We start from the raw sequence: 22026 nt of genomic DNA, 5'->3' as shown, positions 1-22026 counted from the left end.
CACAGAGCAGATACATGAAGGATTTTCCTTGGGAGTGACAAGGACTAAAGTAGAGAGCTAGATACCACCAGGTGAGAAAGCGATAGTTGTTTTCCAAGTGCACGGCCTTTTATTTCAACAGAGCATGCTTCGTTAGTAGGATAAAGGGGACTCTAAGGAGGTCGGCAGAGGGACATGGGTGGCGCTGTGGGTTAAACCACAGAGCCTAGGGCTTGCCGATCAGAAGGTTGGCGGTTCAAATCCCCACAACGGGGTGAGCTCCCGTTGCTCGGTCCCTGCTCCTGCCAACCTAGCACTTCGAAAGCACGTCAAAGTGCAAGTAGATAAATAGGTACCACTCCAGCAGGAAAGTAAACAGCGTTTCCATGCGCTGCTCTGGTTCGCCAGAAGCGGCTTAGTCATGCTGGCCACATGACCTGGAAGCTGTACGCCGGCTCCCTTGGCCAATAAAGCGAGATGAGCACCGCAACCCCAGAGTCGGCCACGACTGGACCTAATGGTCAGGGGTCCCTTTTACCCTTTATCTTTAAGGAGGTCGGAAAGAAGCTCATTCCTTGCCAGTGACCACATTTCCCCATAAATCTTTCTCTTAGGAAGCAGACTGAATCTCACGTCCAATACCAAAAGTTTAGTCTCCCCAGCATCCCGTGAAAGACACACTCCTAAGTCAACCCTAAAGGGATTGGGACGCACTGAGATGGGGTGCCAATCATAGGATACTGAAAAGAGTAAACCTTGCATCTAGTATTGGCCACTGAGGCTTCCCAGTAAGGTTTTGTTGAGAAAACATGGGAAACATGAAACACCTTGCACTCTGTCAATGGAAGCAGCACATACCCTCCAACATTTCTCCGATAAAAATACGGGCGTCCCATTCCATAATTATAATTTAACTATTTATACCTCACACATCTTACTGGGTTGCTCCAGCCACTCTGGGCAGCTTCCAACATACAGTGGTACCTCGGGTTACATATACTTCAGGTACAGACTCCGCTAACCCAGAAATAGTACCTTGGGTTAAGAACTTTGCTTCAGGATGAGAACAGAAATCGTGTTCTAGCGGCGTGGCAGCAGCAGAAGGCCCCATTAGCTAAAGTGGTGCTTCAGGTTAAGAACAGTTTCAGGTTAAGAACGGACCTCCGGAACGAATTAAGTACTTAACCCGAGGTATCACTGTATATAAAAACATGATGAAACACGAAACATATTTTTAAAACCCTTCCCTATACAGAATTGTCCCTATACAGAATGGCTCAGAGGTTGGAGAACTCCATTATCCAAAACCAGTTGACCAGTTATCCAGAACCACCTATTCACAATGCCTCCACCTTGCTAGGATTCAAAGTCAGTTTACTGGCCCTCGTCCAGCCCACTGCTGAGTCGATGGGGTTGCCATTTCTGATCTTAACCTGGACGATCAGTTTCATGCCTAGTGTCACCCTCACTTTGTTACAGAAACACTCTGCAAGTCTCAAAAGCTTTTTGCTCTTTAAACTCAAGGGGCAAGAATCAACTGGAACTTCTGCTAGTGCAGGGAAGGGGGTTGCCCTCACCTCCCCATGTGTACTCCACCCCCATATTGGGTCAGGAGTTCAGGAGAGCAGGTAACAGATTGTTACGTTGGGCAAACAGAAAAGGTACTGGCAGAGTGATGTGCTTAGTGCTGCACTGAATTCCAAAGAACTGCTATTTCAGTAACCTGACAAGTCAGGATCTACCTGCTGATTCCACCCAGGACCAACCCAGTTAAAAATCCAGCTATCTCCCCTACCCAAAACTAATTGAATCCCTGGCACCAAGACCCCTTTAAAAATGGAAACCTGCTCTACAGAAGGACTAAAGAAAGGAGGAAGGTGAAAATCACACTTGAAGCAATTAGTGCTGGATCCTCTAAAAGCCCCATGAGAAATTCATGTTTGGTGGGAGGAAGAAGGATGTAGCTCTGGATTCCAGAAGAATCAAGTTCCACCATGAGAGGCTGTGAGAACAAGGGCCTGTTCACTTGCTGACTTAAGGTTCATGCATGATCCCCAGGGAGATAGCTCACCTGGTTAGAGAATGGCGGTGGTATCCCCAAGGTCGCAGGATTGATCCCCATATGGGACAGCTGCATATTCTTGCATTGGGGGGGGGGAGATGAACTAGATGATCCTCAGGGTCCCTTCCAACTCTACAATTCTATACTTCTTTGACAGCAAAACTCCACAGCAGGTCTCTAATAGAAGCAGAGTCTTGTGCAGTTCAGGAGCACTGCCACTGCATCCCTAGGCTTCTGAGATTTCATCAAACACCAAATCTCCACAGCCATGATGCTCACTGGGTGACTTTGGGCCAATCATTCATTCTCAGCCTACCCCACAGGGTAGTAGTAATAATAATAATAATTATTATTATTATTATTATTATTATTATTATTATTATTATTATTATTATTTATTTGTACCCCGCCCATCTGGCTGGGTTTCCCCAGCCACTCTGGGCGGTTTCCACAAAGACCAAAAATACACTAAGATGTCACACATTAAAAACTTCCCTGAACAGGGCTGCCTTCAGATGTCTTCTGAATGTCAGGTAGTTGTTTATCTCTTTGACATCTGATGGGAGGGCGTTCCACAGGGTGGGCGCCACTACTGAGAAGGCCTTCTGCCTTGTTCCCTGTAGCTTTGCTTCTTGCAATGAGGAAACCGCCAGAATGCCCTTGGCGCTGGACCTCAGCGTCCGGGCAGAACAATGGGGGTGGAGACGCTCCTTCAGGTATACTAGGCCGAAGCCGTTTAGGGCTTCCAAGGTCAACACCAACACTTTGAATTGTGCTTGGAAATGTACTGGGAGCCAATGTAGGTCTTTCAAAACCAGTGTTATGTGGTCTCGGCGGCTGCCCCCAGTCACCAGTCTAGCTGCCGCATTCTGGATTGGTTGTAGTTTCCGGGTCACCTTCAAAGTTAGCCCCACGTAGAGCGCATTGCAGTAGTCCAAGCGGGAGATAACTAGAGTTAAAAGTGCACTGGGTTGTTGTGAGGATAAAATGGAGTGGAAGAGACGAATGTATGCCACCTTGGGGAAAGGCAGGATATAAACTCAACAAACAAACAAACAAAATATATAACTTTGCAACTGCAAGAAACAGAGATGTCTTTTTCTTTAAAATGCCCAGGTAATAAATGCTCAAGTAATCTGTTTACGAACCATACTCAAAGCTCAGGTTACATGATTTGAGAAAAAATATGTGTTGGCTCAGCCATGTTCCCTTCCATGACACATCAATTTTAATTTGGAGCCAGCTCCAATAGAGCCTCGTTTTCCTCTTCTTTCTTCTCCTTATGTGCTTCCCCTCATCTTCCCATGATGAAGACAGAGGAAGGAGGGGACGTATTTGGTATAATGAAATGGCAGACCAAAGGGGGAAATTAAAGAATTGGAATCGGTAGCCAGATGCTGCCAATTCAAAAGGGGGAGTTGGCATAATAAACTCAGACAGAGACTCTCTAAGAATCCGCTCCCTTTAGTATGAGCCACTAATCTGATCAAAAGACCAAGCAGGAGTCTGATTTCCCAGCTGGGGACTGCTTGGCTAGCTGTTAATAATTTTCACACCAGGGAAGCATAAAAAAGCCCTTCTCGAGTTAAGAGTGTTTTGCTTTTATTTTAAGAAGGGATCGCCAGTTCCCCCCTCACCTCAGGCATCCAGCACCCAGCACAAACATTCCTCCACATTTTCACAGCCTCTTTGCAAAGCAGACAAGAGCAGCAGCAGCATCAAATTACTTTGCCATCTCTATTCCCCCACCTTGATTTTCTTTTTCTTTTTCAAAATCCCACACTAGCACTGGCTGCTCAGGGGAGGTGGAGGGGAAGGCTAAGAAAATTGCAAGGCATTAAAATGATTCCTCTAAAACAAAACAGGTCACATTACCTGCTCTGTTTTTTCCTAATCAGCTGGAACAAATTGAGGCATTTTGGGGGCCTGCTTTCCCATCCTGTCCCTCTCCCCTCCCCACGCACAAAAAAAGGTTTCATTCCAACTTCCAACATTCTTCACGTTTGAGTAACTGTAGAAACACAGTGGCCCCTTTACTGTTTTTAACAGGCCATTTTTATACTGCCAAGCCAGCAGGACTTTTACATTTAAAAAGTTTAATGTAAAAGAGATTAAGGAACAGGTTAAAGCTGAAATGCTTTAAAACAGCATTTTCCTCTCGGGCAGATATTTTAAAAACAAAACAGGAGGCGGCATTCAACTAAGTTTTGCTCAGAGTGGAGCCACTGAAATTGACAAATAAGACAAATGTCAGGTCCATTAACTACAATGGGTCTACTCTGAGTAAACTTAGTTGACTACCACTCATAACTCTTTGTTCAGGGTTTTGTTGTTGTTTAGTCGTGTCTGACTCTTCGTGACCCCATGGACCAGAGCACGCCACGCACTTCTGTCTTCCACTGCCTCCCGCAGTTTGGTCAAACTCATGCTGGTAGCTTCGAAGACGCTATCCAACCATCTCGTCCTCTGTCGTCCCCTTCTCCTTGTGCCCTCCATCTTTCCCAACATCAGGGTCTTTTCCAGGGAGTCTTCTCTTCTCATGAGGTGGCCAAAGTATTGGAGCCTCAGCTTCAGGATCTGTCCTTCCAGTGAGCACTCAGGGCTGATTTCCTTCAGAATGGAGAGGTTTGATTTTCTTGCAGTCCATGGGATTCTCAAGAGTCTCCTCCAGCACCATAATTCAAAAGCATCAATTCTTCAGCGATCAGCCTTCAGCGATCAGCTTTCACTTCCATACATCACTAATGGGAAAACCATAGCTTTTACTATATGGACCTTTGTTGGCAAGGTGATGTCTCTACTTTTTTGTTCAGGATAGGAGTTCATATTTTTGCCTGCTTGACCAGCGGGGTGTGGCAAAAACAAATCAATAGATTGTACAGCATCCAATTAATAATATTTTATGGTTGGATAAGTCCCAAATCTGAAATGCATTGATTCTTACCTTTCGCAGCACTTAGCACAGATAGTACAAAATACATGTTAAAGAAACTTGTTTTCTGCCTGCAGCAGTTCTGCTAAACTAAACTACTAGTCCACCTGTATTTCTATTTCAATGAGAGCAATTTTTTCTATTTTTAGCCTTGTGTGTGATATCCAAACCTACAGCCAGCATCAGTTAAGTTCAATAGAGAACCATATAGCATCCCTACTCAGTCGGGACCATCTTTTCCCATCCCAAATCCACCAGCATTTTCCAAATCCATAGGCATTCATGTGCTATCTACCACACTCCTATAAACGTGCACAATTTCCCTTTCATTAAATGTGTATCGTTTGTGAACTTAAGAAGGATGTGATCAAATTCGCTTGATTGATGGAAGATATTCCTGACCACGGATGAACATGCAAACAACAGCATCTTCTCCTTCCTTTTCCATCCCCATCATTATGGTGTGACACCCCTAGTTCTGGGGTAGGGATAAGACATGAAGCAGACACAGGAGTATGGGACAAAGGTGAAGCAGAATCCCAGTGCAGCCACCACATGTGTGATAGGAAAACCAAAAATACTAAATTGCTCAAGCAGAGGCAGCAATCCCATCCATGTTGAAGAAGCAAATGTGACAGTCAAAAATTCACTTTTCTTTTTAGCAATACAGTGGTACCTCTGGTTAAGTACTTAATTTGTTCCGGAGGTCCGTTCTTAACCTGAGGTACCACTTTAGCTAATGGGGCCTCCCGCTGCCACCACGCGATTTCTGTTCTCATCCTGAAGCAAAGTTATTAACCTGAAGCACTATTTCTGGGTTAGCGGAGTCTGTAACCTGAAGCGTATGTAACCTGAAGTGTATGTAACCCGAGGTACCACTGTATTTAGAATATAGTTCCATATACTGTATAGAACTGTATCTATACCATAGAGAACTATATACTGTATTAGAACTAGCCTGTATCTAGTTCTAATGATATTAGCTCTGTACAGATGTTCTGAGCTGTGCATAATCACCATGCAAAGGGAATCGGGATTGTGCTGATCTCCATGTGTTGACCAGGCTTTGTGCACAGAGCTTCCGCACATAAAAGCTGGACATGTGCAGCCTTTGAGCACTTTGATCCTTTATCTGAATGTTTGCATGGAAGCTGGGGGCTAAGCCAGCAGGGCTGATCCCAACTCTCCCCCCCCCCTCCATATGTTGCACAGATCTACTATCGTTCTTATAAATGGATGGGTTCCATGCTGTTGTATATCCTTCCCTTGGAGATGTGGCAGGAACTAGTGATAATCGTATTCCACCACTTAGTTAAAACATACCTATTTCCAAGCGCTGGGTTGTTGTTTTTTGTACCAGCGTGATTGGACATTCTGGATATCTGTGCTTTTAGTAATTTGCTGTTCTTACTGTACTGATTTTATTCCATAAATTGCCTTGTCATTTTACAATGAAAGGGGCATTATTAATAATACAAAGTAAAGCCAATAACCGTATATAGGACTCTGGTTGTTGTTGTTGTTTAGTTGTTTAGTCGTGTCCGACTCTTCGTGACCCCATGGACTAGAGCATGCCAGGCACTCCTGTCTTCCACTGCCTCCTGCAGTTTCTGTGGGATGTGAAACACAAGAGCAGTCAAGTACAACATTTCTAGAGTGAACGTGTTTACACATGGGGAGGAATGTTTGTCCAGGCAGCAGGTAAACTTCCTGTTTCCTTCTGAGCTGGGACAGACTTCCTCTGCATGTGACTAGAGGTGGGCGTGGCCTCACCTGTGCAGGTACTGACAAAAACACAGGGCAGGGCAGCCATCTCTCTCTCTATGACTACATGCATTGAAGAAGCAACATCTGCTTAGCCAAAGATGCTCTCTTGGCCTCCAGCCAAGAGAGGACAAAGGGACTGTTTCCTTATGAGATAGTTTCCAGGTGTATGTTACTTTTCTATGCCAAGTCTGCCTTCTGGGATCTGATTGTGAACAGAATGTGAGTAAACTCTTTTTTTACTTTTATAGAAGACTGTGTCGTGTCTTATCTTTTATGAGGGAATAAGGGGGAAATACCAGAACAGTTATTATAGAGGCTTTAGCGAGCTTGAGCAAAAGCATCCACTGTAAGTTTAAAAGGGGGGATGTTACTCTGCTAAATTGTGAACTTGTTAACACAAGTTGGAAAGGCTATAATCAAACAATATATCTTCTCCTGCATCCCTGAGCATTCCCACAGTTTGATCAAACTCATGTTAGTAGATTCGAGAACACTGTCCAACCATCTCGTCCTCTGTCCTTGTGCCCTCCATCTTTCCCAACATCAGGGTCTTTCCCAGGGAGTCTTCTCTTCTCATGAGGCGGCCAAAGTATTGGAGCCTCAGCTTCAGGATCTGTCCTTCCTGTGAGCACTCAGGGCTGTTTTCCTTCAGAATGGAGAGGTTTGATCTTCTTGCAGTCCATAGGACTCTTACTAAGTGCTTAAAGTGTTTGTGGAAATTGGGAGCTGAGGGTGAATATTAGTTATTTATTGCCAAATGTTAGAGGGAAAAGATCAGAGATGTCTGTCCCCCTACTTGTGAGCTTCTCTAAAGCATTTGCTGGAGAAAGAATGGTGGTTCAGCAGTCAGTGGCCACGAGTCAGTGGTCAGTGGGTGTGGCAGGAAGGTTCAAGGAGAATCAAATGAACATTTAAATATTTCAGTGTACTATAGTATGGTATAGTATCAAAACTTTTTTTATTTATTTGCAGAATATGGATAGATACCTTTTCAAAATGGGAGCAAGATTTATATATATTTAAAAAATTGGTGCAGCGCATGCAAATTTTTATTCTGAAAGTGTGGCCCAGAGGAAAAAAGTTTGAGAACTACTCAATGAATGAATCCTTTGTCTGATTCAACAAGGCAATACTTTTTGAGCTCGGGAGTTCCTGCTACAAGATTCGGTCTTTTATGTACTATATACTTCATTACCTCTTTCAAATATTAACTACAGGCTCTATATGCCAAGAATGGAATAAAAACTCACAACTCCTAATTTACAAAGCAATGTTCACAATTTCAGGCCATAAGAAGGGTCCTGATGTGTCAGAGGCCGATTTAATGCAATATTCTGTTCTCATAGTCTCCAACCAGATGCCTCTGGGAAGTCTGTAACCATGACTTGAGCATAACACAATTTTATGCTGGGGCATCCAGGCTCCAAAGCATAATCATTTCCTATGAAGAGTTACCAGTGAGGATCCTTTTCATTGGAAATGATATCCAAAATATTGTCCAAGTTCATAATCTGACATAGTCACTGTGAGCCAGACCAAGCAGTGATCAGAAATGACTTTATATCACACCTTCCTCTTGCCTGAAAAAGCTGCAAAGTTGTAACCATCCCTGTGCAGTTTTGATGTAGGTGAGAGAAAAGCAGAGTGTCGCTCAGTGTAACTATTATTTGCACCTTTTTTCGTTTTAAATCAAGTTCATCTTTGTTACGGCTAATTTGACACATTACAAAACACCAATTCATTTGCTGTAAATCAAACTGAGCACACTGTACCCTTGTTAGGAGCACTCGCTAATTGTAGTCTAGAATTTGGGGTTTTATCAAGAAACGTGCCCATGATTACTTTAATTATAATCAGGTTTAATTACAGAATGTTAAAGATACGGAGCCCATAAATTAGTAAGTGTGCTGCTAGGGAGAGCCTTTATTTGACACAATGTTATGAATATTCCCTCCATTGGTCACAGGGCCAGTTCATGCTGCTTTCAAACTTACTTTCCTAAGGGACAGCACAAAATCTCTCAAAGACTGAAAGGAATAAGGCCCATAGCAAACAAAAAAACACAAACACACCCCTCATATGTCCTTTGGTTTGCTGTCTAGCATTTTAAGGTAGACTTCATGCTCTGAGATTCAAGTGAGGAGAAAGAAATAACCCCATTTTCAAAATGGTCTAGGGATACATTAGTCTTTGGTGTGTTTCATTGGTTTTTATCTACATAAGCAATTTTGTTATGTTAGTAAGTGAGCAAACATGGTGAAGGAATAAGACCCAGTCAGCCTCTGGAATATCCCGCTAGTCCCAACACCTTGCTGAAGCTAAACCAAAGTACATGTATAAATGAAATAATGGCATATTATTTCACTGTTTGCCGTAAAAGTTTTGTTTGTGTCTGAAATAAAATACACTCGTCTTTATTAATTGAGAAGCTGACTGAGACTGAAGTGATTTTACCAGGGGGAACCTGGTTGGTGGCAGCGGTTTAGTGGTGTATGGGTCAATAGTCTGTGAGATGACCGGGAGCTCCATATGAACGCCTCAAAATTGTTCTCTATTGAAGAACAAAAAGTTCTCTATTGAAAGTCAAATGCCCAACTTCTAGTTGAAGCCAGTCAGGCCTTTGTAACAACAGGAACACATGACAACATCCCTCTAGGTCAGTGTTTCCCAAAACAGGCAATACTCGGCTCCCCTGGGGCGCTGGAAGGATTCAGCGGGCAGTAGTACTCTCTGCTGCAATTCGGAGGTGAAGGCTGTTGAATAAAAATAAGGAGGCCGTGGAGGAAGAAAACTTTGAAAAACCATTCATAGTTGTGAGTCAAGGACCCGCCACCCGCTTAGAGATAAATAAGACACAAGGACACATGTATTTTATGTTTATGGGCTAAAGAAGGCCACAACTTTATTGGTTACAGCATGTGAGTGGCATTGGCTTAGGCACTGGATCAAACAATCTATACATGACTCCACCCCGCTCAGCGGGGAGTCCTTCGAAGGTTAACAACCAGTGGGAGGAGCTTGTTGATGCAAATACAACTGGAAGCTTCCCCTGATGTCACTGGGGGTCGTGCCACGGCCCTAGCCACCAGCAGGACATTGGACAGGATCCATGACCGCTGTATTCCTTTAACGGAATACCCAGCAAGGGATGGGGTAGGTGATGGCCACAACCTGCCCTCCAACACACGACACATATTCGAATGCCTAACCGCCACCCAAGCCAAAAGAGGCTCGCCATCAAATACCCTCACAGCTGCAACCAATCGCTAATGCTTCTGATGATATTGGCCAACCATACATCATTTCCATGATCGGACAAATGAACGCCATCGGTTCATCGGTTCACAGAGCCACCTCGCTGAACCTGATGAATGAGGGCACAGAGCTGCCGCGGCCGCTTGAATGCGGCTAAATCCCACCCCCAAGCCAGCCCTATTGGCTGGCTGACAGGTGCGGTGCGGCAGCTGGTATAACTGACACAGGGAGCCGAATACGCCCCACTGCAGATGCAGGAACCGGCTCCCGCTCACAACTCCTCCCCTCTGTTAGGAGGAGAGGCTTTACTGACACATACCACCAGGTCAGGCACTGTTGCAGGAAGGCAACAACACCTCCCCTTGATCTGGCAGTTGTGCTGGACGTGAAGCATTTTCCAAGGCTTGGACAAATCCTTTTCGGCTTCGCGCAGGCCAAGGATGTGGATCACAGCTTGCCTACCTATTTGGCAACAGGTGGAGTCCAACACAGTGGTGGATTTAGGGGTGCGCAACTGGTTCAGTGGAAGTGAGAGCTGGACCATAAAGAAGGCTGATCGCCGAAGAATTGATGCTTTTGAATTATGGTGCTGGAGGAGACTCTTGAGAGTCCCATGGACTGCAAGGAGATCAAACCTCTCCATTCTTTAGGAAATCAGCCCTGAGTGCTCACTGGAAGGACAGATCCTAAACTGAGACTCCAATTCTTTGGCCACCTCATGAGAAGAGAAGACTCCCTGGAAAAGACCCTGATGTTGGGAAAGATGGAGGGCACAAGGAGAGGGGGACGACAGAGGACAAGATGGCTGGACAGTGTTCTTGAAGCTACCAGCATGAGTTTGACCAAACTGCAGGAGGCAGTGGAAGACAGGAGTGTCTGGCGTGCTCTGGTCCATGGGGTCACAAAGAGTCGGACACGACTAAACAACTAAACAACAAACTGGTTCAGTCACACTTGGTGCGGAGTCTTAGGGGTGCTGTCAGGGGGGAGCTGCCACTATGATTTAGAATGGAGGGCGAGAGGCGGAGGGGCGCCAAACCTTGGCACACCACAGGGCACCTCTGACATTTGAGGCCCTAAGAAGGTCTGCCGCTGTCCAAGAGCTGGAGAGGCCCACAGATTCCCCATCCCTGTGTTATTGCGTCCACCTGTCTCCTCCACAGGCTCTTTACCCTGTGCAAGACAGGCTGGGCGGTTGCTGATCCCTACTGATCGGGGTGGGGCAGAGGGCCTCCTCCTTGAGAGGCGCACGACTTCGTGGAGCGCTCTTGCAACTTCTCCCGCAGTCCCACTCAAAAGCGGCTTGGGAGGGAGCTTGGAAAAAGCTCCTTTTCCTTGCAAGCTCGAGAGAAGAGGCGCATTTCCCCAGCGTGCAGCAACTACCCCTCAAAGTCCTGCAGCTTCTGCTGCACGTTCACCTCCGTTCAGCTCCAGGGGGAGTCCCTCCGGCGCCAAAAAAACAACCCTGGCGAAGCGGCGAGCTTGGCGAAGCAGGCGCGTTCCCTGGCGTGACATCCACCAAGCCGCCCGAGGAGGGCGCTCGCCCTGCTCGCCCGCTCGCTTCCCTTGAAGCTCCGCCGTCCTCCCTTTGGAGAAAGCCGCTTGCAAACGGACGTTTCCTTCCCCGCCTCCCCGCCTTAGAACAAAGCCTACCGGGGGGCTCCCGCTTTCGCCCTCCTCTGCCCACCGCGCCTTCATTGCGCGCCGGTGGCTCCCATCTCCGCTGCGCCTTAAAGAGCTGGCAGGGCAGTCGAGCTCAGGTGGGAAATGGGGGGATCTGCGGCTGAGAAGTCCGAGCTTTTGGGAATGGGAGCAAGCAGGGGAGGCAGGGGGAGTCTCCGCGCCGGATCCCAGCCTCGCCCTGCCGTCTGTCGCCTCTGAAGCGCCGCTGACAACTGGAGAGCTCGAAACGGAGCGGGAGGGAGAGACGGGTCCGGATGGATCAATATAAAATTCAAATACTTTTGTGCCACCTGTTGGATTTTGCTACTAATTGCATGTCGTTGTGGGAGAGACCCGGGGAAAAAGAGAGGCTGCTTCTGCACGTGGTTGGCCCTTGAGCGTTGTTTTCGATATTTCTTTTTTAAGTGTACGCACATGCCCTTATGAAACGCATAGACGCCCCTTGTTCATCCCTTGCAAGCCACGTTAGTCCATAAAAACGGATGAATCACAAGTCCGGGGTGCCCAGTTCCGTGTAATTCTTATCCCAGACAGTCACTTTTGAGCTTAAGGATTAATTTGTGCATTATGTGACAGCAAACCATGGTTTGTACAATTAAGGGGAATGCTGCTATTCCTGTCTCTCTGCTAGAAATACACCTAAGGTATACATCTGCAAACTTTGGTTTGCCTCAGTTGTGCTTTCCATTTCTAAGAACACTCTATATTAGTATTATTAGTATTAGTATTAGTATTAGTATTAGTATTAGTATTAGTATTAGTAATTGCACGCCTAAAATATCCCAAAATGTGAAACAGCCTTTGAAGATTACAGGGTGATAGCAGCTTACTGCAGGCTTCCCCAACCTGGTGCTCTCTAGATGTCTTGGAATACAGCTTCCATCGTCTCTGACTATTGGTCACACTGGCGGTCACCAGGCTGGGGGATATTGTTTCCTGGGATAATCATGTTTTAAGTTGTTCCACACACTCCAAAGCACTGTAGAAATGCTAAGTGTTCTTCTTAGTTCATGGTTGTAATAACATGAGGATGCAAACTGTCCACCTGCCCACAAAGATTCAGGCCTGATTCTTGCCTTTTCAGAACGCAGATTCCATTTTATTGTAATATAGCCCCTTCCCAAATTCAGCCAAGGGTTCAAATGATTTAATGTTGCTGCTGCTGCTCCACACACACACACACACACACACACAAAAGTTACTGTACATAGAAAGCAAGCGTGTTGGGGGGGAGCCTTATATTAGAACCCAATTAAGCCTTCTCCACATGTTCCTTTTCATGCAGTTCCTATCACAGCCCAGCCCTGGAGTCTTCCACAATTTCAGTCTGACCTTCAGCCATGAGACGTCTGCTGAACACATAGAGCCTCCCTGTGTGACTTAGAATCCTGCTGTATCTGATCATGTGGGGAACCTACACAAGTATAAGAGACTCTACCTCCGCTGCACAGGTTTGGTCCAAATGACTATGTAACTTATAAAGTAGCACTCTATGCGTTGGCAGCTAAGAAGATCAGGAGGAAAGAACTAGATAAAATAGCGGTCAACTGCAAAGGGGATTCAGATATTTAATTTAGCACATTTTACTAGAGAATCTTCTGCTATTCTATTTTATGTAACAAACAATCTTAGTAGCTGTGACCCTGGTTTATATTGTATGTGTGGTGCCTGATGATCTTTATGGTTATTGCTGTTTTTCCTTTTGTTATTTTTCTGAATTATGTCATGGCCTATGGCTAGTGCAATAAAAGTCGAGGAGGAGGAGGTGGAGGTTTGGCCAAATGCATAGAGGGCTTCAGGGGTGGGCCGTCTGGTAGAAGCCAATGTGTGTCCATCACCCCACACCCCCTGCTTTTCCCCACTCATGCAATTGGCATTGTAAGGAGGGCACTAAGGGAACAAGGCTACAGTTTTACACGTCCAGAGGTAAGTTTATTTACCTGTGGTGAAACATTTGACCACGTGAACCTTGCCTATTGATTCACTGCAATAAGCTCTAGGGTGGCCACATTTATCAGGATAAACTTTCTACAATGCACAAGTAATCATTTGGTAAGCAACTTGTCTGTAGCCCTAGTCAGGTGTGCTCTGCAGGCCCTGTCGGCTGCCACCCACACATTGGAGGCAGAAGAACTGGAGTGGGGATCCTGGTTACACATGTGATTTAGAACTGTAGTTTTGTGGGGCTATTACCCTTCTTCAAGTGCCAGGTTCTCCAGAAACCTTGTGAGGTGGGACACTCAAAATGCATATCTTTGCATGTTACCTCTTAATCATGCAATTACAATACTTTACCACGTGGTAAAATATCATCTGTATGCACCCATTGGGGCCGCTGTAGTAGTGCACATCTGTGTTGCATGCTAGGATATATTTTTTTCCTCCCTATGTAGCATTTATTGGGTCAATAACTCACTATTAAAGCAGGTTCGTTTGTGCCCTGCAATAACAAAGACCTTGGTATTGTGGAGAGAAAAAGTATTGTTTATATTTTAGCATTTGGTGTCAGAAACTTGGTAGATGTTGACATGAACCTCATTGGCAAATGTCAAGAAATCCTAGCCATGAACGTTGCCATTCACACATTGCCTTCTGCTTGTACATGATGGCGATGTGGGTTTCATTTGGACAGCCATCATGGAAGCCACTAAGTTGGCTTTAAAATTTACGGGTAAATGACATGCTCTTCTAATATTTCTCACAGGGTTTGTTTAAATATTTAGATGTGGTGGGAAATGTCAACATTCACCAATGGGCCAAGTCTTTCCAAGTGCGGGGCCAGAACCTACTCACAGTAGGGCTAACAGAGTTCTGTTTCTCCTTGGCCCAAATGGAGGCAATACAAGTGCTACAAAGGATGGAAGATTTGCATGCACCTCCTTTTTTGCCACGAAGAGATCACTCTCTGTGTAATGGGAAGTTAGGGAAGGAGTAGTGCCTCCTGACAATGACAAACCTAGTCAGCATCTTAAAAAGTAGAGACATCGCCTTGCCAACAAAGGTCCGTATAGTTAAAGCCATGGTTTTCCCAGTAGTGATGTATGGAAGAGCTGGACCATAAAGAAGGCTGATCGCCAAAGAATTGATGCTTTTGAATTATGGTGCTGGAGGAAACTCTTGAGAGTCCCATGGACTGCAAGAAGAACAAACCTATCCATTCTGAAGGAAATCAGCCTTCAGTGCTCACTGGAAGGACAGATCCAGAAGCTGAGGCTCCAATACTTTGGCCACCTCATGAGAAGAGAAGACTCCCTGGAAAAGACCCTGATGTTGAGAAAGATGGAGGGCACAAGGAGAAGGGGATGACAGAGGACGAGATGGTTGGACAGTGTTCTCGAAGCTACCAGCATGAGTTTGACCAAACTGTGGGAGGCAGTGGAAGACAGAAGTGCCTGGCGTGCTCTGGTCCATGGGGTCACGAAGAGTCAGACGCGACTAAACAACTAAACAACAACAACAGTGCCTCTGGTGGGGGTGACACACCATGCTCCTTCTGGGCTAGTTTCTGTGCTCTCAGCTCTCACCTGTGGCTTCTAGAAACTGTCAGCATGCAACAGTAGCCACACTGGGAAACGGCTTCAACTGGCCGGCTAAACCAGGTGATATCTTCCAGATATTGGTGGACAACAATGCCTAGCACCCCACACTTCTGTGTGGACCACGCTGTTTTATGGAAGTGAGTCATAGGCAAGTTGCACCCACCAGGAGTGACACCTCAATGCCTTCTGCATCAGGAAGGAAGATTTTGGGCATCACATGGCAGGCAGAGTTTCAAGCAAGTATGTGCAGTCCCAAGCCAACATTCCAAGCATGTTCACACTCCTGTCTCAGTGACGTCTATGTTGGCTTGCTCATGTCCATTCCACAGAGTGGAAGATGGCAGGCTCCCCAAAAATCCAGGCCTACTGGCAGGCAAACACTGTGTATAAAGATGTCTGAAAACAAGTTATGAAGGGTACACCTTTGCTGTATGGGAATCCCTTGCAGACAATTGCAGTGCCTGACCCGGGAAGATTGGCAGATGAAGCTGATGGACTATATGGAACTGGCTGAGATGACTGGCAGAATCCGAGACCAAGGAGAAGAGTAGGTGGAAGAAGAGTGAAAGAAATTTAAAGTTTATCTTCAGAAATATTGTAAAATTAAGGAATGTTAGAAAGATGTTGGGAGAAAAAAAATTATGTGGTTTTAGCAGAAAGGATATAAAGGATTAAGTAAAAATGAATTGGTGAAAGAGAGAAGGAAAAATTATAATAGGTTAAGATAAATTATTAGGATAAAAACAAAGTTGGAAGGATTTGCTGGAATATTTAATTGAATTAGAATACAAAAATGGGAGGCGTGAGGAAGTCACGGAAATAAGTGAATGTAAGTAAGTGAGTTAAAGGTTTGACTTGTTTTTTATTTCTTTTTTCTTTTTTGGTTTTTTGATGATTTTTTTTTATATGTATTGTTTTTTTCTTTTTCTTCCTTGATTGTTTTCTTTTCTTTTTTCTTTTGTAACCTTTAAAATCTTAATTGGCCATACTGGTTGGGGCTGATGGAAGCTGTAGTCCAGCAGCTTCAGAAGTTCACCATGGTGGAATCTACACACATATAAAAAATGTTCTGAAAATGCTTTTTTTTAAAAAAGCGTTTTTTAAAATACATTGAATTTTCCATAAGGCTCACCATCGCCATCTAGTGTCACATTGTATATTGCACTTAAAACACACTTAAAATGTTTTATTTGCAGCTGTGTAGCTGAGTCCCATGTTGGCTCCTTCTGCTTTAAAGCTTCCCTCATTTTCTCTCTAGGCTCAACTGCCTTCTATAAGCTCACAAGTTCCTGTCAACAATTTTTTATTTTTTCAGTGCAGAGGCAAAACGTCATTTTCTTATAATTCCCATATTTACATTTTAATTTTATTTCTGCATACTTGTGCAACCCCTGAGTATACAGAAGTTTCTACCTTAATTTTTTGGTGGCCCCATTTTGTTTCCAAACTCTTTTGTACTCATTAAGGAGGGAATGATGTAGCCTTGCATGGCACCCAGATCTGCTTTATTTCACCACAGGGCTAATAATGTGAAAGTGTCCCAGATGTTTTGGGACTACAACTCCCATCATCCCTAGCTAACAGGACCAGTAGTCAGGGATGATGGGAATTGTAGTCTCAAAACATCTGGAGGGCCGAGTTTGCCCATGCCTGCTTTAAAATCTGTTTTAAAGTGGGGTGCGTTTAATTGAATAATTGCATGTAAACAGTTATTTTAACAAAGGGAAGGTAGGATACTATTTATAGGGAGCATGGGGCAGTAGGTCCTTATTGGTATAATTAGCCACTCATCTTTCAGAGGTATGTTTTCAGAAGCAAGTCTGCACATGAACAGAGATCAGACATGCTTTGTCGCGCTGTACACTGCATGAAATTGCTATTTCATAAACACAGTGGACTGGCCACTATTCTCAATTGTGAGACTATGTTACAGCCTAATAATACAAGCATGCCCAGAAAATATTGATAACCTGCAAGGTCTTCCACTGCCTCCCACAGTTTGGTCAAACTCATGCTGGTAGCTTCGAGAACACTGTCCAACCATCTCGTCCTCTGTCGTCCCCTTCTCCTTGTGCCCTCCATCTTTCCCAACATCAGGGTCTTTTCCAGGGAGTCTTCTCTTCTCAGGAGGTAGCCAAAGTATTGGAGCCTCAGCTTCACGATCTGTCCTTCCAGTGAGCATTCAAGGCTGATTTCCTGAAGAATGGATAGGTTTGATCTTCTTGCAGTCCATGGGACTCTCAAGAGTCTCCTCCAGCACCATAATTCAAAAGCATCAGCTCTTCGGCGATCAGCCTTCTTTATGGTCCAGCTCTCACTTCCGTACATCACTACTGGGAAAACCATAGTTTTAACTATACGGACCTTTGTTGGCAAGGTGATGTCTATGCTTTTTAAGATGCTGTCTAGGTTTGTCATTGCTTTCCTCCCAAGAAGCAGGCGTCTTTTAATTTCGTGGCTGCTGTCACCATCTGCAGTGATCATGGAGCCCAAGAAAGTAAAATCTCTCACTGCCTCCTTTTCTTCCCCTTCTATTTGCCAGGAGGTGATGGGACCAGTGGCCATGATTCCTGGCCACTGGCCATGCTCTCCGGGTTTGGTGGGCGTTCACCAGAATACTTTGCAGCAGGCAGGATTCCATAGCTGATGAGTCAGTTTGGAACCGGTTTCCCCAAGGAAGGAAGTCTGAAAACCACTGTTCTGACACTTGTATAACAAGGGCTCAATTCTATTATGAAAATGCATGCATGCATCAACAGTAAAATCTGGCAGGCCACATCAAGTGGTGGAGGAGGGAGTCTCTTTTCTGACAAATAATAAAACGTAATCTTTGATGTATAAAATTTGGAGCTTTGCCAATGTGCCAATCAATAATCTGTGTATGATAAATCAGCAATCAAATATTTTTGAGTCATAGGAAGGTGGGAGGGAGGGATCTAGCTGCTGCCAGTCTGTCAATCAATCAATCAATCAATCACAGAGTGCCTGAAGAACCACAGATTATTTCTTTCTTCCTCTCTCTCTCTCTCTCTCTCTCTCTCTGTGTGTGTGTGTGTGTGTGTGTGTTCTGGACTCTGCCAGTCTGCAGGTCCAATCAATCACTGTGTGCCTGATGAATCATGAAACGCACTCAGTGACATGTCAGTGCACATACTCACTTGGTACAGCTCTCATCACCCTGAGTTTGTCTTGCAGTTAAATTGACTGAAGGCGAGTTGCAGAAAATGTTCTTTCTCCCAGCTACTGACCTCCTCCTCCTCCTCCATCACCAGCCAGTCTCAAATTCCCTTAGTCTGTCTTTTGGTTTTAAGCAGAAGATTTCTAGACAAGGGTTCAACAAGGCAGTGAACAGACGTTTCCGATGTCAAATTGGCTGTTAAACTATCAACAAAGATGTTAGACAAATTCAACAAGAGAATGGATTCCTGCAAGGTACATTCTCCCCCCTCCCCAAAACTCATCCATTTTACTTAACGCAGCTGCACAATCAATGGTGTGACACTAGGAGCACAAGGGCCTTGTTTCAATATCCTTAGAATTTGCCTCACTTCCTGCATTACAGATGGGATGGGATGGTGGCTGCTGCTGTTCTTTTGTTTCATTTTCTTTCTTTCTTTCTTTTTTTTTTCGTCCATATTTATTTATTTTCTTAAAGATTTTCTTGTTTTACAGAAGTAAGTGTAATGTCTCTCATATTTTTTCCATGTAACATTTTTACAAATCCGTTTCATTTGTTGAGACATTAGGGGGAGGGAAAAAAAAGAAGGGGTGGAGGGGGGAAGATGGGTGGGGTCGGGTGGCGATGTTTTTGTTATGCTTAATGTATGTAGGGTTTGGTGTCAGCGTTGTTCGTGCTGTTCACTTGTGTTCCTTTGGTGGTGAGAGAGGTTGGGGTTGGCCTAGGGTGTGGTTGTTTGTTTGTGATTGGCTGTGGTGATCTTTGTTTTCGTGTGTGAGTGGGGTGGGTGGGTGTTTTGGATCAGGTTAGCCATATTGATTTATATACTGTTGGTGGATTATTGTCGTTGTTTTGTTGGGCTGTGTATGTGATAAAGGGGAGCCATACCGGGGTAAAGGCGTCTTCTTCTATTTGTCCCCATGTCATCTTCAGTTTATTGGTTACTTTTTCTAGTAGGGCTGTTTCCCATACTATTTGGTACCATTGGTCCATGCTTACTCCTGACAGGTCTCTCCAGTGTCTGGTTATGGTGTTTCTGGCTGCTGAAAGTAGGTGGGTTATGAGTTCTTTGTGGTGTAAATGGGCATTGTTGTCTTGGAAGACGTTTAGTAGGGCCAGTTCTGGGGTGATGTCTAATACTTGCTTAGTTATTTTACGTATTTCTTGCGTGGCTGTTTTCCAGAATAGTTGGATTTTGGGGCACTCCCACCACATGTAGAGGTATGTGCCTGTGGAGGTGCACCCTCTCCACTTTTGTTTCATTTTCAACGTATTTGTGTCTGTTTGCTACACGATTGATCTGCAATAAAACATGGACATTCGTTACAGCAAAACAAAAACAGGAAAACCCAACCTCTGGGGTCAGCTTCAAGTTGAACAACGTACTTACGGCAACTTTTCCTGAGAGGGTCCCATAACCATCTGGGTGTAGTAGTAGAGGTATAGGCAGTTGAATTTTCACAAGAGGGTGTCAGCACCCAAATCAGGTGGGACTTGGAAAAGTCAGAGACATTGTGTGCGAGGGTCTGACAAGTGAGCTGTATAACTAGTATGTCTTAGAGTTGCCACAAATGGAATCCCTGATCTGGAGTTTGTGCAGAGTAGAGGAGAATTTGTTCTCCACTGCAAGAATGAGTTTCAAAGCTTTACTGGAAACAGTCTTAAAATAGTTACAAAATAAATGTTGGCAAAAAATACAAAGTAACACATTGCTCTTAAACAAACTCTCAGTGTGGTCCAGTCTTCTTTTTTGTCCTTTATATGGTTCAATAAACTATGAGAAGTGGGTTGCTGCTGTAGCTATACCATATAAAGGCCGCCTACTAAAATAACATTTTAGAAAGATGGGAGGTGTATATTAACTATAGAATGAACTGATTGGTAAACAAGCCCCTAGCAAACAGCTTTGCTTTTTTACAATCAAGCGGTATAAAAAAAAATTATGAAAGAAATAAAATAAACTAGTGACCCTCTTGATGGGTAGTCAATGTGGTTCCCCTCAGATGTTGTTGGACTGCAACTCCCATCAGCCTTGACTATCGACCACACCTGTTGGGATGGATGGAAGTTATGCTCCAACATCTGAAGGGTACCATATTGGCTACCTTTGTATCAATATCTGATATTCTAGTCTTGTGAATTTTGATTTGTTTTTGTTCTCATCCCTCTCAGATTTATGTAATGGGCAAAAACTCATGGTTGTATTTGCTTACATATAGCTTAACAACAGTAGCTAAGTTTGATAATATACAAATAAAATAGAATTTAATAAGAAGGTGATGGTTTTGTATAAAATGAGTCACTCTGGCAAGCTACAGAGCTGACTTGAGGGAAAACCTGGAGGAAGCCAGTTTTGGGAACTGGTTGGATAAACTATGAGCAGGAAAGGTGACAATGAGTTTTGCCGAGTTAAACTTGCCCCTTATGAATAACACATTCTTACAAATTACCGAGCAAAAAAGTTTTTTTTTTTAAAAAAAAAAAAACATTTTTCTGCTGAGAGTCTCTTTATACAGCAAATCATTCATAGTCAAACATTGTGTGAACTAATAGTGCAATTGAAATGTCTTTCAAAAGTATGATGTTCGATAATATATTAAAGACATGTTAAACAAATATTGCATAAAGGTTCCCCTTTTCAATCAAGCTCGTACTCAGTTCAGCAGAATCCCTAAGGAAATATGGGAAGTGATTCTTTAAAAGAAAAAGAAAAATGTCCTTGGTTTTTTGGCTTTCAGCACCTCAAACGCTTCACCTGGAGCCTCTTCTGAAACTCATCGCGTGTGCAGAAAACGTTGGCAGGAGAAAAGAAGCATTCTTCTCTAATGGGAAGCAACAACAAAACAGTTCTTTGAACGCTTTCCAGAAATATAGGCAGAAAACCTTCCAGGTAGAGTTGCAACAACACAGTCCACCCTCATAACAACTGCTTACTTGAACGGCTTGGGAGCAACCAGGGCTGAAGCTGAGCAGATGTAGACCTGATCAGGGCCCAGATATCAGGGCCACCATGTGGACCACACTAGGAGATGACAAGGGCACAAGTATAATAAAACAAATTCATGTTTAGTCAGTTTGATCCATCCATTGCATCAAACCAAAGAGCCATGTGCTGCAGTAGCCAGCTGCACACATGGCAGCCTCTCAGTTCTTGCAGTTTCGGGAAAACAGCAATAACAGGAGGCTTATCGCAGGGAGCTGCCTCATATCAGGTCAGAGATTCTTTGCCCACCTAGCTCAGTACTCTTGACTCTGACAAACAGTAGCTCTCCAGAGTCTCAGGCAGAAATTTTCCATACCACTCCATTACCAGGTCATTTTTAACCAGAGCCACGAAATTAAAAGACGCCTGCTTCTTGGGAGAAAAGCAATGACAAACCTAGACAGCATCTTAAAAAGTAGAGACATCACCTTGCCAACAAAGGTCCATATAGTAAAAGCTATGGTTTTCCCAGCAGTGATGTATGGAAGTGAGAGCTGGACCATAAAGAAGGCTGATCGCCGAAGAATTGATGCTTTTGAATTATGGTGCTGGAGGAGACTCTTGAGAGTCCCATGGACTGCAAGAAAATCAAACCTCTCCATTCTTCAGGAAATCAGCCCTGAGTGCTCACTGGAAGGACAGATCGTG

The 22026-nt window shown here is 44.4% G+C and overlaps 1 long non-coding RNA gene across 1 annotated transcript in view; it reads left to right on the top strand.

Moving 5' to 3' along the window:
* The window catches only part of LOC309347979, a 162324-nt gene extending 140605 nt beyond the window's left edge, over positions 1-21719 (top strand). The window contains exons 2-3 of the long non-coding RNA XR_014159102.1: positions 17595-18649; positions 21134-21719. This is a non-coding gene — a long non-coding RNA (uncharacterized lncRNA). The remainder of the gene's footprint in view (positions 1-17594; positions 18650-21133) is intronic.
* Positions 21720-22026: the final 307 nt, after the last annotated feature.

Source organism: Podarcis erhardii (genome assembly GCF_964252035.2).
Source record: "Podarcis erhardii genome assembly, chromosome: 8".
NCBI lineage: Eukaryota > Metazoa > Chordata > Lepidosauria > Squamata > Lacertidae > Podarcis > Podarcis erhardii.
This window is presented reverse-complemented; position numbering and strand designations above follow the sequence as displayed.